Genomic DNA, 12,704 nt, shown 5'->3' with positions numbered 1-12,704 from the left:
ACTTGCAGCTGTAAATGTAGCAAAAAGAGGATCTACAAAGTACTGACTTTAGGTAGGTGAATAGTTACGCACACTGATGTTTTCAGTTATTTTGTCGTAATTGTTGTGTTCTTCACAATAAAAAGAAAATCAAATTTTCACAGATGCAAACCGTCCAAAAACAAAACAAAACAGTGAAGTAGCAAAATATGAAAAATGCCAAGGGGTGAATACATTTGCAAGCCATTGTTTTAATATTGAAATTTTCTTTAGTTATTTTTTTTTACTCCTTGAGAAACGCTTTAACAAAATTTTCAGTGTTGCAAATAGTAGCAAATCAGATTTAATTCTTTAGGTGCTCAGTAAAAATAAAAGCAAGAATTTGATTGGTTTCTACCAAGAAATCTAAAACTTTTAAAATATACCTTTGCATAAAACAGTCAGTTTTCAAAACCAAAAAGAAAACTTGCATTGTTAGCAAAATAGACCAGAAAGCGTTTAGCTTGAATTAGAAACTTTTCTATTTTGTTTCTTTTGTGTGGATAAAAATGTGTTTTTCTCAATTCTTTACATTGTGTAATATTCATGTATACTAAAAAAAAAAGAAAATAAAAAGGTTTCAGTAGATAACCTGAAAGTAATAACAATCACAGTTTGTATTCATGTGTGATTCCCGTATGTTCTCTCGTAGTCTCACATCTCATACAAGGATTTTTTTCTTACTTTCTTTACGATCCTTTATAGTTAGCTTTATTACGTGCAGAATAGCACAGCAAAATAATAAGAATGTGATCTTGCAGCTGGAAACAATCGGATTACGGAAGATAACCCAATGAAGAAGCAGCCAGTGTGGAAGCTTGTGTTCCTTGCTGGCATTTAGTTTCCTCGGTACTGAATAACATTGCCTTGGGTGCACTTGTTAAAAACCAACATATACTTGTACTTCTTGTTCTTCTATACGGAGGCTAGTTATATTTCATTAGATTCACTCTAGAAGAAGGGATGGCTCATCTGCTAATTGATGGCATTGCTTTCTGTGTGTAGGACTTTGACAAGTCCTGTCAGACATAGTTTACGTACAGTTTAAGGGTTTGCATAAAATGTGAGTTGAAACATCCTACTCCTCTATCATGTTTCCACCGCAGGGCTAAAGATAGGCTTTCCAACCCTATTGCCTCCAAAAATTAAAGTCGTTGATGCTAATTACTGGTGAAAAAAATAACATTTATCCTGACAAGTCACAATTGTAACAATTAAAATGACATGACTTCTGTAATGCTAAAAAGGTATGCTAAGAATAAACCCTACAATGGAATATCTAGTTTTTATGTGATATTCCCCCCCCAAAAAAACGGAACAAAAACTCCACACACGGTTCTCAGATGAAATGGCTTTAATAGGATTGAGATTTTTCAGATGGCAAATGTGGCTCTTGCTATCCCACCTTGAGATTTTTATCATTTTTGCCAAGAATATAGGTAGCCTACTCCGCTATGTTTTCATCTATATAATGAAGATAACATTTAAGAGGATTAATCAGTTTCCTGGGTTCCTTAAGATCCATCAGATTTGTAAACTTGTGTTAAAAGAGGCTGACAAGTTTAAGGAATCACTAATAAAATACATTTGTGCCAACGTTTAGGAAAAACTTGTCCCATCAATTTCTTAAAATACATCCAGATTCCAGTATGATCACTAAAAAAAGAGGATGTAAGTGCAAAAATTCTACGGACAACGTCTCCTGGCAATAGCGGCTGACCAGCTAGATGACGTACCTATTTCATAAGTCAGCTGGTAATAGAAATATCAGTTGTGCTTCACAAATTAAAGATTTCTAAAAAAAAATTGCTTAAGAGTTAGAAGGAAGCTGGTGATCTGCGCTACTGGTGCTGTAATTCCAATAAAATCCAGACGACGGTGTAGAAGATCGTGCGGGTTAATCTCAACACATTTCGAAGTTGAACAAACTGTGGTTCTTCTGAGGAAGAAGTTTGATCAACGTCAAAACCCATTGAGAATAAAGTGCACTGACTATCTTCTACACAATCTTCTGGATTTTTTTTGGAATTACAGCACCAGCAGCGAAGATCACCAGTCTCCTCCTAAGGTCGGAATCACACTACCGTGTGTGATGCGAGAAACTCGCGCAAGTCTCTCGCATCAACACCCAGCACTACCGCCGGCACTCAGGACTGGAGCTGCGGCTGCATAGAAATACATGCATAGAAATACATGCAGCCGCAGCTCCGGTCCTGAGTGCTGGCGGCAGTGCCGGATGTTGATGCAAAAGACTCGTGCGAGTTTCTCGCATCACACACGGTAGTGTGATCCCAGCCTAATACTTGACAACCACATTGGGCTCCTCCAACCTGTTTGTGTTTCAACAGCAGGAAATTTTGGGTTTTTAAAACCCTTTTATTTCTTGTGGGTCACACAACCTTACAAGGTGAGCAGTTTCCTTGACTCCTTCAACCTTTTATACATCAGATAAGACCCTATTGCGCTTGTATTGGCCCCCTATCTTTCTAAAAACAATTTGCTTAGAGTTTAAGACTAATTCTATGACTACGGGCTTGACTCATTAAGACATTTTTTACAAAAATATGGAGGCTATTTAGCCGTTTTGTAATTCTTTGGGCTAAAAAGACTTAATCCCTTACCTAGAGGTGGAAATCAGAGACTGCTCTCCTTAATACGGAAGCATATTGGATATTAATATTTTATACTTGTTATCCAAAGGGTTTAAATAAAAGTAGATTTGATTTTACATATACAGTATGTGATTTTTTTTTCCCTTTTTTATTTATTTAGAACTATTTATAAAGTGATGCCACTGATTAAGTGATGGCGTAGTTGTATACGAGTTACATCCGGCAGGGTTTTTATAGTATTTCCTAGCTGTGTGTTATTAGGTTATTATAATACATTTTTGGCACTCAACTTGGTGCAAAGTGAAGATTTTATTTGCAGTCTCAATAATTAGACGTTTCGGCTTCTACAAACAAGCCTTCATCAGTTAGCCAGACTGCTCTCTTGGAAAGATTTGCAATGTATTCAGTATCAGGACACCACTGTAATAATGGTGTAAATAGTCTGATCCGTGTTAGTGATTAATCTTGTATTTATCGGTAAGGATTTGTAACTGGATTGACCGGTAATAATGCCGTAAGGAATCCTATATGAGGGGTTTAGTGTCAGGCTAGGAGTCGCCTGTGAGTTCATGCTGTGTGATGTGGCGTTGGTGGGTGGCGGCGTAGTATGCCTTGGAGAACGCGGTATCCACCGCTTGTAACCCGGGTTATAGGCGACTCCTATAGGGTATAGGAGTATAGGGTAGTTCAGATCAACGATTTAACATCAACTGCCCATGCTTAAAAAACTATCACCATGTACACTACTGGTGATCAGCTGCTGTGTATATCAGGCACCACAAGTGCCAGCATGCCTGATACTGCTCATCAGCTGCTGGGTATATCAGGTGTGTATAACACACTGCGGGGCGGGAATGGGGGCTTCCGCAACACGCAGGCACCGGCATACTACACAGGAGGAGGCGGCGACGCACAGGGGCATGATGGCCGGCTGGGAGGCGGCACCCACACGCAAGACAAGGGGCATGATGGATGACTGGGAGGCGGCGCCCAGGCACAAAAGGGGCATGATGGATGGCTGGGAGGCGGCTGATACAGGGGGACACACCATACCTATGGGACGCATTACAGGCATGAGGAGCTATTTATGAAAGTCAATATTTCTGCATTACCAGGGGTCAGAAACAGAAGAGCCACCTTCACAGAATGCAGCCTTAGTGCTGCTGAAGGTGGCTCTTTAACTTAAAAATGCCCTGGGGGGGTGACAGGTTCCCTTTAATGAGATTTTCGTGCTTCGGGGCAAACTTTGGGGGGGGGGGGGTGTTTAAGTGGTGCTCTGCTTACGTATGCATCTTTATGGGCTTATGGCAGGTCACTGAAAATGTGCAACAAAACCACAATGACCAAATTGCAATGTATAAAATACCTGTAAGCCAAATGACGCTGTGTGGGTTGTATTTAAATACTTCAACAGCGCATGCGCCGTCACTAAAACCCGGAAGTCAAAAGGTAATCCAAGTCATGTGATTAAATACTTCCGGGTATATTGGTATGAGACGCCGTTAATTACCTTTTGACTTCCGTGTTTTAGTGACGGCGCATGCACTGTTGAAGTATTTTGCCCGTAATTGATTCCTCTATAAATAAACCATTCACTCACACTAAACAGTATCTATCCCCCTGACGAAGGAGATTTATTTCCGAAACGCGCGTCGGGGCACGTTTAAATACAACCCACACAGCGTCATTCGGCTTACAGGTATTTTATACAGTGCACTTTGGTCATTGTGGTTTTGTTGCACATTTTCTAGTGTGATCTCAATTTTTGTACAGTTGCACACTTGCACTTTGAGCACACATAATTTTTTCTTATTTTGTCATACCTTTCGTGTCACTTTATTCATTACCTGGTTTATTAATCAAGCCTTTTGTTATGGATTGGTTTTTCCATTTTCCATACATATATTGCTAATGTGGTTGTATATTTTATTATATATTTTTTTTATATATATTTTTATGCACTTATTTGCTGTGCCAATATTTTAATAAAGGCATTTTTATACTTAAATATTGTGTTACTAATTATTTTATATGTTTTTTATATACGGTATATTTTTTATATGTTATATTAATTTTTACATCTTTTTACCCTGTGGGATTTTATTTCCATCCATCTTTGAGTCATTTTTCTTCTACGCTGTAGCATGAAAAGGGGAATAATATGCATATTTTTTTTATTTAGACATATAGTTTTGTTTTTGTTTCTTTTAAAACAAAATGGAGCTGCCGACATTTGGCAGAGAAAATAAATATAAGGCTTCATCAAGATGGCCACCGGTGCCATTTTGTTTAAAAAAAATCTCTTAAACAAAACTATATTTCTAAATAAAACTAAAATATGCATATTATCCCATGTATCATGCTACAGTGCAGGCCGTGCCTGCCTGAGGAATATGATTTTTTTCTTCAAACCATATTATATTCATTATGAAAATTAGGGAGCAGGTCATCAGTGACCTGACAGAAGCCCATACAGATGAATATGTAAGCAGAGCACCACATAAAGCCCCCCCACAGCCCACCCCGGAGCACGATATCTCATTAACTGAAAACTGCAAATAAAGATTAACAACAACAATACGGATTTCATCAACCAAGGTATCATTTTAATCAGTATAACGGCACCGACCAGACACTGTCTGTAGGCTACGGAGGACAATCCTGCTGACAGGTTCACATTAAGATTGGAATAATATACTAAAAATAATGCCAAGACAAAGTGCTAACACGATAGTAAATAATCAGTGAGGTAGAGATCATAAAACCATAACAAATGCAAGCAAAAAAACACAAACAAATAGACCCTCATGCCTTTGGTAAAAAAAGAAAATTTTTTCAGCTCACCACAAAGAAGACAGCTATAAGTCCGATCGGTGCACGGAATGTGGAAACAGGATCCCTCTGCAGCAAAGCGTAATATGGAAAAAAATTCCAGCATCCAGATCAGTAATTAGATTAAAAAATTTTTTATTCCTTTATTCCAAAATTTAAAAAAATCATAAGATTCTCCATCATGATAAGAGACGCATCAGGACGTGTAGTTGGACGCGTTTCGGACAAAAAAACAGTCCTTATTCTAAGACAACACATAATACATCTGAACACATGCTTATAAAGGGAAACAAAGGAAGTCAAGGAACAATCAAGACTAAACATAGCCAGCTGATTAATAGAGGGTAGCAAGTCAAAATCACACTTACAAAACACTCAAAATCTCACTCCTAATATTCATACCCGTTGGAACTCTGCTTTGTAACAATAACATCCATTTTGCCTCTCGGCGTAATAATAAATCATTTAAATTTCCACCTACCCTTTTTGTCTGCACCTTCTCTATGGCATTAACCCTAAAGTTGCTGAGATCTCCTTTATGTATATGCAAAAAATGTCGAGAAGCAGCAGACAAACTGCGTGTGGTAGTGTGACCTACGTCATAAACGTGCTCGGAAATACGACGTCTCAAGGTGCGTGAAGTATTTCCCACATACTGAATATTACAATCCACGCATGTTATGACATAGATCACACCAGTAGAACCACAGTTCAAAAAAGATTTTATTTTAAATTCCTTTCCATTAACAGAAGATACTATTTTTTCTGTGTTCCACATAAACCTACATAGCCCACAGTTTTTCTGAGCACATTTAAAAGATCCACAAGTGGGTAACCAATTAGTTATACTTGCTGAACTGTCTGAAAAAAATTTATTAGCATGTCTATTGGCACTAGTATGATCACTTGGAGATACCTTATTAGCAATAGTTTTATTCCTCCTTGAAACAAATCTGATCCCATCCTTCAGTATATTCTTTAATGTATCATCAACATACAAAATAGGGAGGAATTTTTTAATAATATGAACAATCCTGTAGTAGTCAGTACTAAAATTAGTTGAAAAAACAATAGGTGACCGACCCTCCACAGAATTTGGTGTTTTTCTGCTTTCCTTCTGCAAATAATCCTCTCTACTTTTTTCATCCGTTCTATGCTTAGCTTTCTGAATGTCTACCTTAGTATAACCCCTCTTTATAAAACGTTTTGTCGGCAAATTTGGAAGAAAAAAAGATTGATTGTGATATTTTTAGAAAATCTACGGCAGGTAATTCACTGTTACACGCATCTAGCTGCCATCCACGTCATGTTATAGCCAATATACCTACAGGGGAGTTTGTAAGAGCAAAAAGAACATGTACCACGCCTAATTTATACGATAAACAATGTGAGATCATTGGTAAACGTTTTATAAAGAGGGGTTATACTAAGGTAGACATTCAGAAAGCTAAGCATAGAACGGATGAAAAAAGTAGAGAGGATTATTTGCAGAAGGAAAGCAGAAAAACACCAAATTCTGTGGAGGGTCGGTCACCTATTGTTTTTTCAACTAATTTTAGTACTGACTACTACAGGATTGTTCATATTATTAAAAAATTCCTCCCTATTTTGTATGTTGATGATACATTAAAGAATATACTGAAGGATGGGATCAGATTTGTTTCAAGGAGGAATAAAACTATTGCTAATAAGGTATCTCCAAGTGATCATACTAGTGCCAATAGACATGCTAATAAATTTTTTTCAGACAGTTCAGCAAGTATAACTAATTGGTTACCCACTTGTGGATCTTTTAAATGTGCTCAGAAAAACTGTGGGCTATGTAGGTTTATGTGGAACACAGAAAAAATAGTATCTTCTGTTAATGGAAAGGAATTTAAAATAAAATCTTTTTTGAACTGTGGTTCTACTGGTGTGATCTATGTCATAACATGCGTGGATTGTAATATTCAGTATGTGGGAAATACTTCACGCACCTTGAGACGTCGTATTTCCGAGCACGTTTATGACGTAGGTCACACTACCACACGCAGTTTGTCTGCTGCTTCTCGACATTTTTTGCATATACATAAAGGAGATCTCAGCAACTTTAGGGTTAATGCCATAGAGAAGGTGCAGACAAAAAGGGTAGGTGGAAATTTAAATGATTTATTATTACGCCGAGAGGCAAAATGGATGTTATTGTTACAAAGCAGAGTTCCAACGGGTATGAATATTAGGAGTGAGATTTTGAGTGTTTTGTAAGTGTGATTTTGACTTGCTACCCTCTATTAATCAGCTGGCTATGTTTAGTCTTGATTGTTCCTTGACTTCCTTTGTTTCCCTTTATAAGCATGTGTTCAGATGTATTATGTGTTGTCTTAGAATAAGGACTGTTTTTTTGTCCGAAACGCGTCCAACTACACGTCCTGATGCGTCTCTTATCATGATGGAGAATCTTATGATTTTTTTAAATTTTGGAATAAAGGAATAAAAAATTTTTTAATCTAATTACTGATCTGGATGCTGGAATTTTTTTCCATATTACACCTCATGCCTTTGGGTATCTCCAAATGACTAAACAGCCAATGAACATGGGTCCCAAAAGCTATAAACCAAATAATAAAAAATGGAACAATCTCACCATAGGTCAGGAGGTGTTCTTACGAATGATATTCCAGGTAATTAGATCAATGGTCCCCAACCTTTCTAACCTTGAGAGCCACATCCAGCTCTGAGAGAGTGTTGTGAGGCACATCCAGCTCTGAGAGAGGGCAGCAAGCCATGTTCAGCTTTGAGAAATGGTCGTGAGCCACATCTGGCTCCCACACTTCCTCACATTAGAAGCAACCAAAGCCCCTTTTATGGGTACGCCCCTATTATGGGTATAATGACAGCCAAAGCGTTTCCACAGAAGCAGTATACCAAGATCAAAGGGTTCCCACAATCCCCCTTTAATATTTTCCCATCAAGCAATCCCATCACACTGTCATATTCAGCTTCAAGCACCTCCTCTGACCGGTAGTATCATCCTGTCTCCAGCACACCATCGTTAAATTATCTGTAAACCCCTAAGACCAGTATTTGTGCATCCAGATCTGCTCTTCTGTGCCGGACTACTGACAAAATTCACCATTTTCAGATGTGCTCTTCATAGCTCTTTGCTAGACCTGAAGCTAATGCACCAAGCTAGCAGACAGCCGTGAGCCACAAGATCCCTGTAGTAGATCCTCAATAATGAACAGGAGAGGGAGTGAGGCACAACATCAATAGGTCACACATTACCACACCATAACCTCCATTTCTCATAGTACTCCCAAATCATCTATATGATTGCGGTGTCCTTTTTGGCTGTTATTATTTAACCAGGAGGCTTTTTTAGTATTTTAACATTAAAAGTTATGTTTTATGATCTCTACCGCTCTGATATATTTATACCTTGTTTGGTAAAATTTGTTTCTGTAAGATTCGTATTGGCTGACTAACACGATAGTAACTTGATTTTTGATTGAAAGTGGAGGATCAAAGCGATAATCATTATTAAACATTTCGTTTCAAGCTTGCAGGCCTCGATGCAAACTCTGTAGCTGTGTAGACCACCTTAGAAAGAATGCAGCACAAACGCTTTCCTATCTTCCAAAATATTAAATAGCTTATCAAAGTTGTAGGTAGCCTCTTCTACGGCTCGATCTCCATTGCTCTCAGTTCTTCTTATTAAAATCTCCAGCTCCGTTATCTGGGTCTTCACTTGACTCTCTTTGCTGTTGAGATAACCAATACCCTTTGTAAGCTTCTCCTTCAGCGTTTTGTAGGCGCTACTCATGGTGATCACTCTGTGGTTTGCATGGGAACCTGAGAGTTTACACAGATGACAGACCGGTCTTCTGCAGATTTCACAATACATGTTCACCCTCTCAGACTCGTGTTCCGGACACATGAGCACTTTAGGTCTGAAGATGGTTGTAGGTGCACCATATTCATGCTGGGCTTTGATGGTCCTCCAGGGATGGTTGATCTTGAGGCACTAATTACAGAAGCTGGCACTGCAATCCAAACAGCTCTTTGTGGATTCTTGGACTGGAGGTTTGCAGAAGTCACACATGATGGCAGTAGCAGCTCGAGCCGCCTGTCTCTAGCGTTCTAATATAGACTCCAGAGTAAAGTTCCGAAAAAGGCCATTCATTCCTTGCTCTCCAAGGTCCACATCACGTAAACAGCCAGGACACGATAATGAAGTAATTCTAGGGGTTAAAGAATTGCGCTTAGACCCCTGATCCAAGAAGTCTGTCGATCCTTTCTATGCTTGGTGACTGCATGCGGTCGCGGGGACTTCCAGGTGTTGACGTTTCGGAGCTCACATCTGTGGAGTCCTCCAGAGACATGAAGAGCAGCTCCTTCACACACTTGTGGCAGATGCTGCGCTGACATGGTAAAATCAGTGGATGTGTGTATAACTCCTTACAAGCAGGACATAGAAGCTCACGCTCAATATTTTTGATGGCGACTTTGCTATCCCCAGCCTCCGGCTTCAGCTGAGCCTCCATCCTCGGAGCGGACACCGCACGTTGAGCCCCAGAGACAGAACGGGTCGCGGTCGGTAATTTCCAGAGCCTGGTGCTTGTGACCCAACAATGAACGAGCAGGGGCCTCTGTGACACGTATAAGAAAAGCGGCACAGGAGCGATACCGGCCACGTCTGTACCCCGCACGGACCCCCAGCTCAATGACTGCCCAGCCTTAGAAAGAATGCCAGTAGTAAAGCTGAGATGTGAGTGCTGCTGGTGAAGAACACATAGAGACCAAATCGTAGTCCACATATGTTAATAAAAACATATGCTATGTGTTTTGGCATTAGGCCAGTGTCTTTATCAAGTCATAAGCCAGTGGAGCCGCCATGCTGGTTCATCGGCTTGCTATGTAGGAGTAGCTATTGTCTCTGGTGTTACAGACCACCTAAAATCTAGTGTTGTGCCTGTTATCTTCACAACACCAGGGGAACAACATATCTGTCCGCCTACCTGTCATTGTCATACCTTTGTACCCCAGCTGCCCTAAATCTTGTACTCCTTCTGTACTCATGTAATTTGTAATGTACTAACAGCGGTCATATTGATCCTCGGCCCTGTCCACTGACAGAATACCGATACTAATACCGATGCCAATGTTCTCTGGGTGCCACTGGGTAGGGCAGAGGCAAGTGATTTGCTTTCCTAGTGCCCATTCTCTCCTATTACTGTATATGACTCAATATACACATCATAATACATATAATTCTATTCATTTCACTATGAAATATTATTAGTCCTGAGCAACATTTTGGATTGAGATGTTAAAATGAGGATTAACTATGTCAAAGGTTAGATCCAAAGCATTCTTTCACATTTTCATTATTTTGTTCTTAAATGGAATCTGTCACCAGGCTTTTGCCACCAAATCTGAAAGCAGCATAATGTACAGACAGAGACCTTTATTCCAGCGACGCATCACTTACTGGGTAGCTTGCTGTAGTTTTGATAACTTTCTGCTGATAAAACAGTGATTTTATCATTAGAGGTCCTGCTGCCATAAAATCAAGCATTTCCTTGAGCTCTGCATAACCCCGCCTACACCACAGATTGGCAGCTTTCTGTGTACACTGTACATAGGCAGAGGGCTGCCAATCAGTGGAGGGGGCGGGGTTATACAGAGCTCAGCGTTCAGAGAACTGCTGGATCTGCAACAGAAAAAACAGCGATTTCATCAAAATGACAGCGCATACATTACACAGCTTTCAGGTGGGGTATCAGAAACCTGGTGACAGATTCACTTTAAAAGGGATCATACAGTTAGGTCCATATATATTTGGACAGAGACAACATTTTTCTAATTTTGGTTCTAGACATTACCACAATGAATTTTAAACAAAACAATTCAGATGCAGTTGAAGTTCAGACTTTCAGCTTTCATTTGAGGGTATCCACACTAAAATTGGATGAAGGGTTTAGGAGTTTCAGCTCCTTAACATGTGCCACCCTGTTTTTAAAGGGACCAAAAGTCAATTGGACAATTGACTCCAAGGCTATTTCATGGACAGGTGTGGGCAATCCCTTCATTATGTCATTCTCAATTAAGCAGATAAAAGGCCTGGAGTTGATCTGAGGTGTGGTGCTTGCATTTGGAAGGTTTTGCTGTGAAGGAAACATTCGGTCCAAGGAGCTCTCCATACAGGTGAAACAAGCCATCCTTAAGCTGCAAAAACAGAAAAAAACCATCCAAGAAATTGCTACAACATTAGGAGTGGCAAAATCTACAGTTTGGTACATCCTGAGAAAGAAAGAAAGCACTGGTGAACTCATCAATGCAAAAAGACCTGGGCGCTCATGGAAGACAACGGTGGTGGATGATCGCAGAATAATCTCCATGGTGAAGAGAAACCCCTTCACAACAGCCAACCAAGTGAACAACACTCTCCAGGAGGTAGGCGTATCAATATCCAAATCTACCATAAAGAGAAGACTGCATGAAAGTAAATACAGAGGGTTCACTGCACGGTGCAAGCCACTGATAAGCATCAAGAATCAAAAGGCTAGACTGGACTTTGCTAAAAAACATCTATAAAAGCCAGCACAGGTCTGGAAGAACATTCTTTGGACAGATGAAACCAAGATCAACCTCTACCAGAATGATGGAAAGAGAAAAGTATGGCGAACGCGAGGTACAGCTCATGATCCTAAGCATACCACATCATCTGTAAAACACGGCGGAGGCAGTGTGATGGCTTGGGCATGCATGGCTGCCAGTGGCACTGGGTCACTAGTGTTTATTGATGATGTGACACAGGACAGAAGCAGCCGAATGAATTCTGAGGTATTCAGAGCCATACTGTGTGCTCAGATCCAGCCAAATGCAGCCAAACTGATTGGTCGTCGTTTCATACTACAGATGGACAATGACCCAAAACAGAAAGCCAAAGCAACCCAGGAGTTTATTAAAGCAAAGAAGTGGAATATTCTTGAATGGCCAAGTCAGGCACCTGATCTCAACCCAATTGAGCATGCATTTCTAGACTAAACTTCAGACAGAAAGGCCCACAAACAAACAGCAACTGAAAACCACCGCAGTGAAGGCCTGGCAGAGCATCAAAAAGGAGGAAACACAGCGTCTGGTGATATACATGAGTTCAAGACTTCAGGCAGTCATTGCCAACAAAGGGTTTTCAACCAAGTACTAGAAATGAACATTTTATTTACAATTATTTAATCTGTCCAATTATTTTTGGTCCCT

At 39.8% G+C, this 12,704-nt stretch overlaps 1 protein-coding gene and 1 pseudogene across 4 annotated transcripts in view; both read right to left on the bottom strand.

The window, feature by feature from the left end:
• Positions 1-12,704, bottom strand: part of PCDH10 (protocadherin 10) — a 91,556-nt gene that overhangs the window by 25,459 nt on the left and 53,393 nt on the right. The gene's annotated exons all lie outside the window — the stretch shown is intronic.
• LOC141086070 (E3 ubiquitin-protein ligase TRIM36 pseudogene) lies at positions 8,059-10,949 on the bottom strand (annotated as a pseudogene).

The sequence above is a fragment of the Dendrobates tinctorius genome, unplaced genomic scaffold (genome assembly GCF_039654945.1).
Source record: "Dendrobates tinctorius isolate UK_male_01 unplaced genomic scaffold, ASM3965494v1 ptg000030l, whole genome shotgun sequence".
In the NCBI taxonomy this organism is placed as follows: domain Eukaryota; kingdom Metazoa; phylum Chordata; class Amphibia; order Anura; family Dendrobatidae; genus Dendrobates; species Dendrobates tinctorius.
This window is presented reverse-complemented; position numbering and strand designations above follow the sequence as displayed.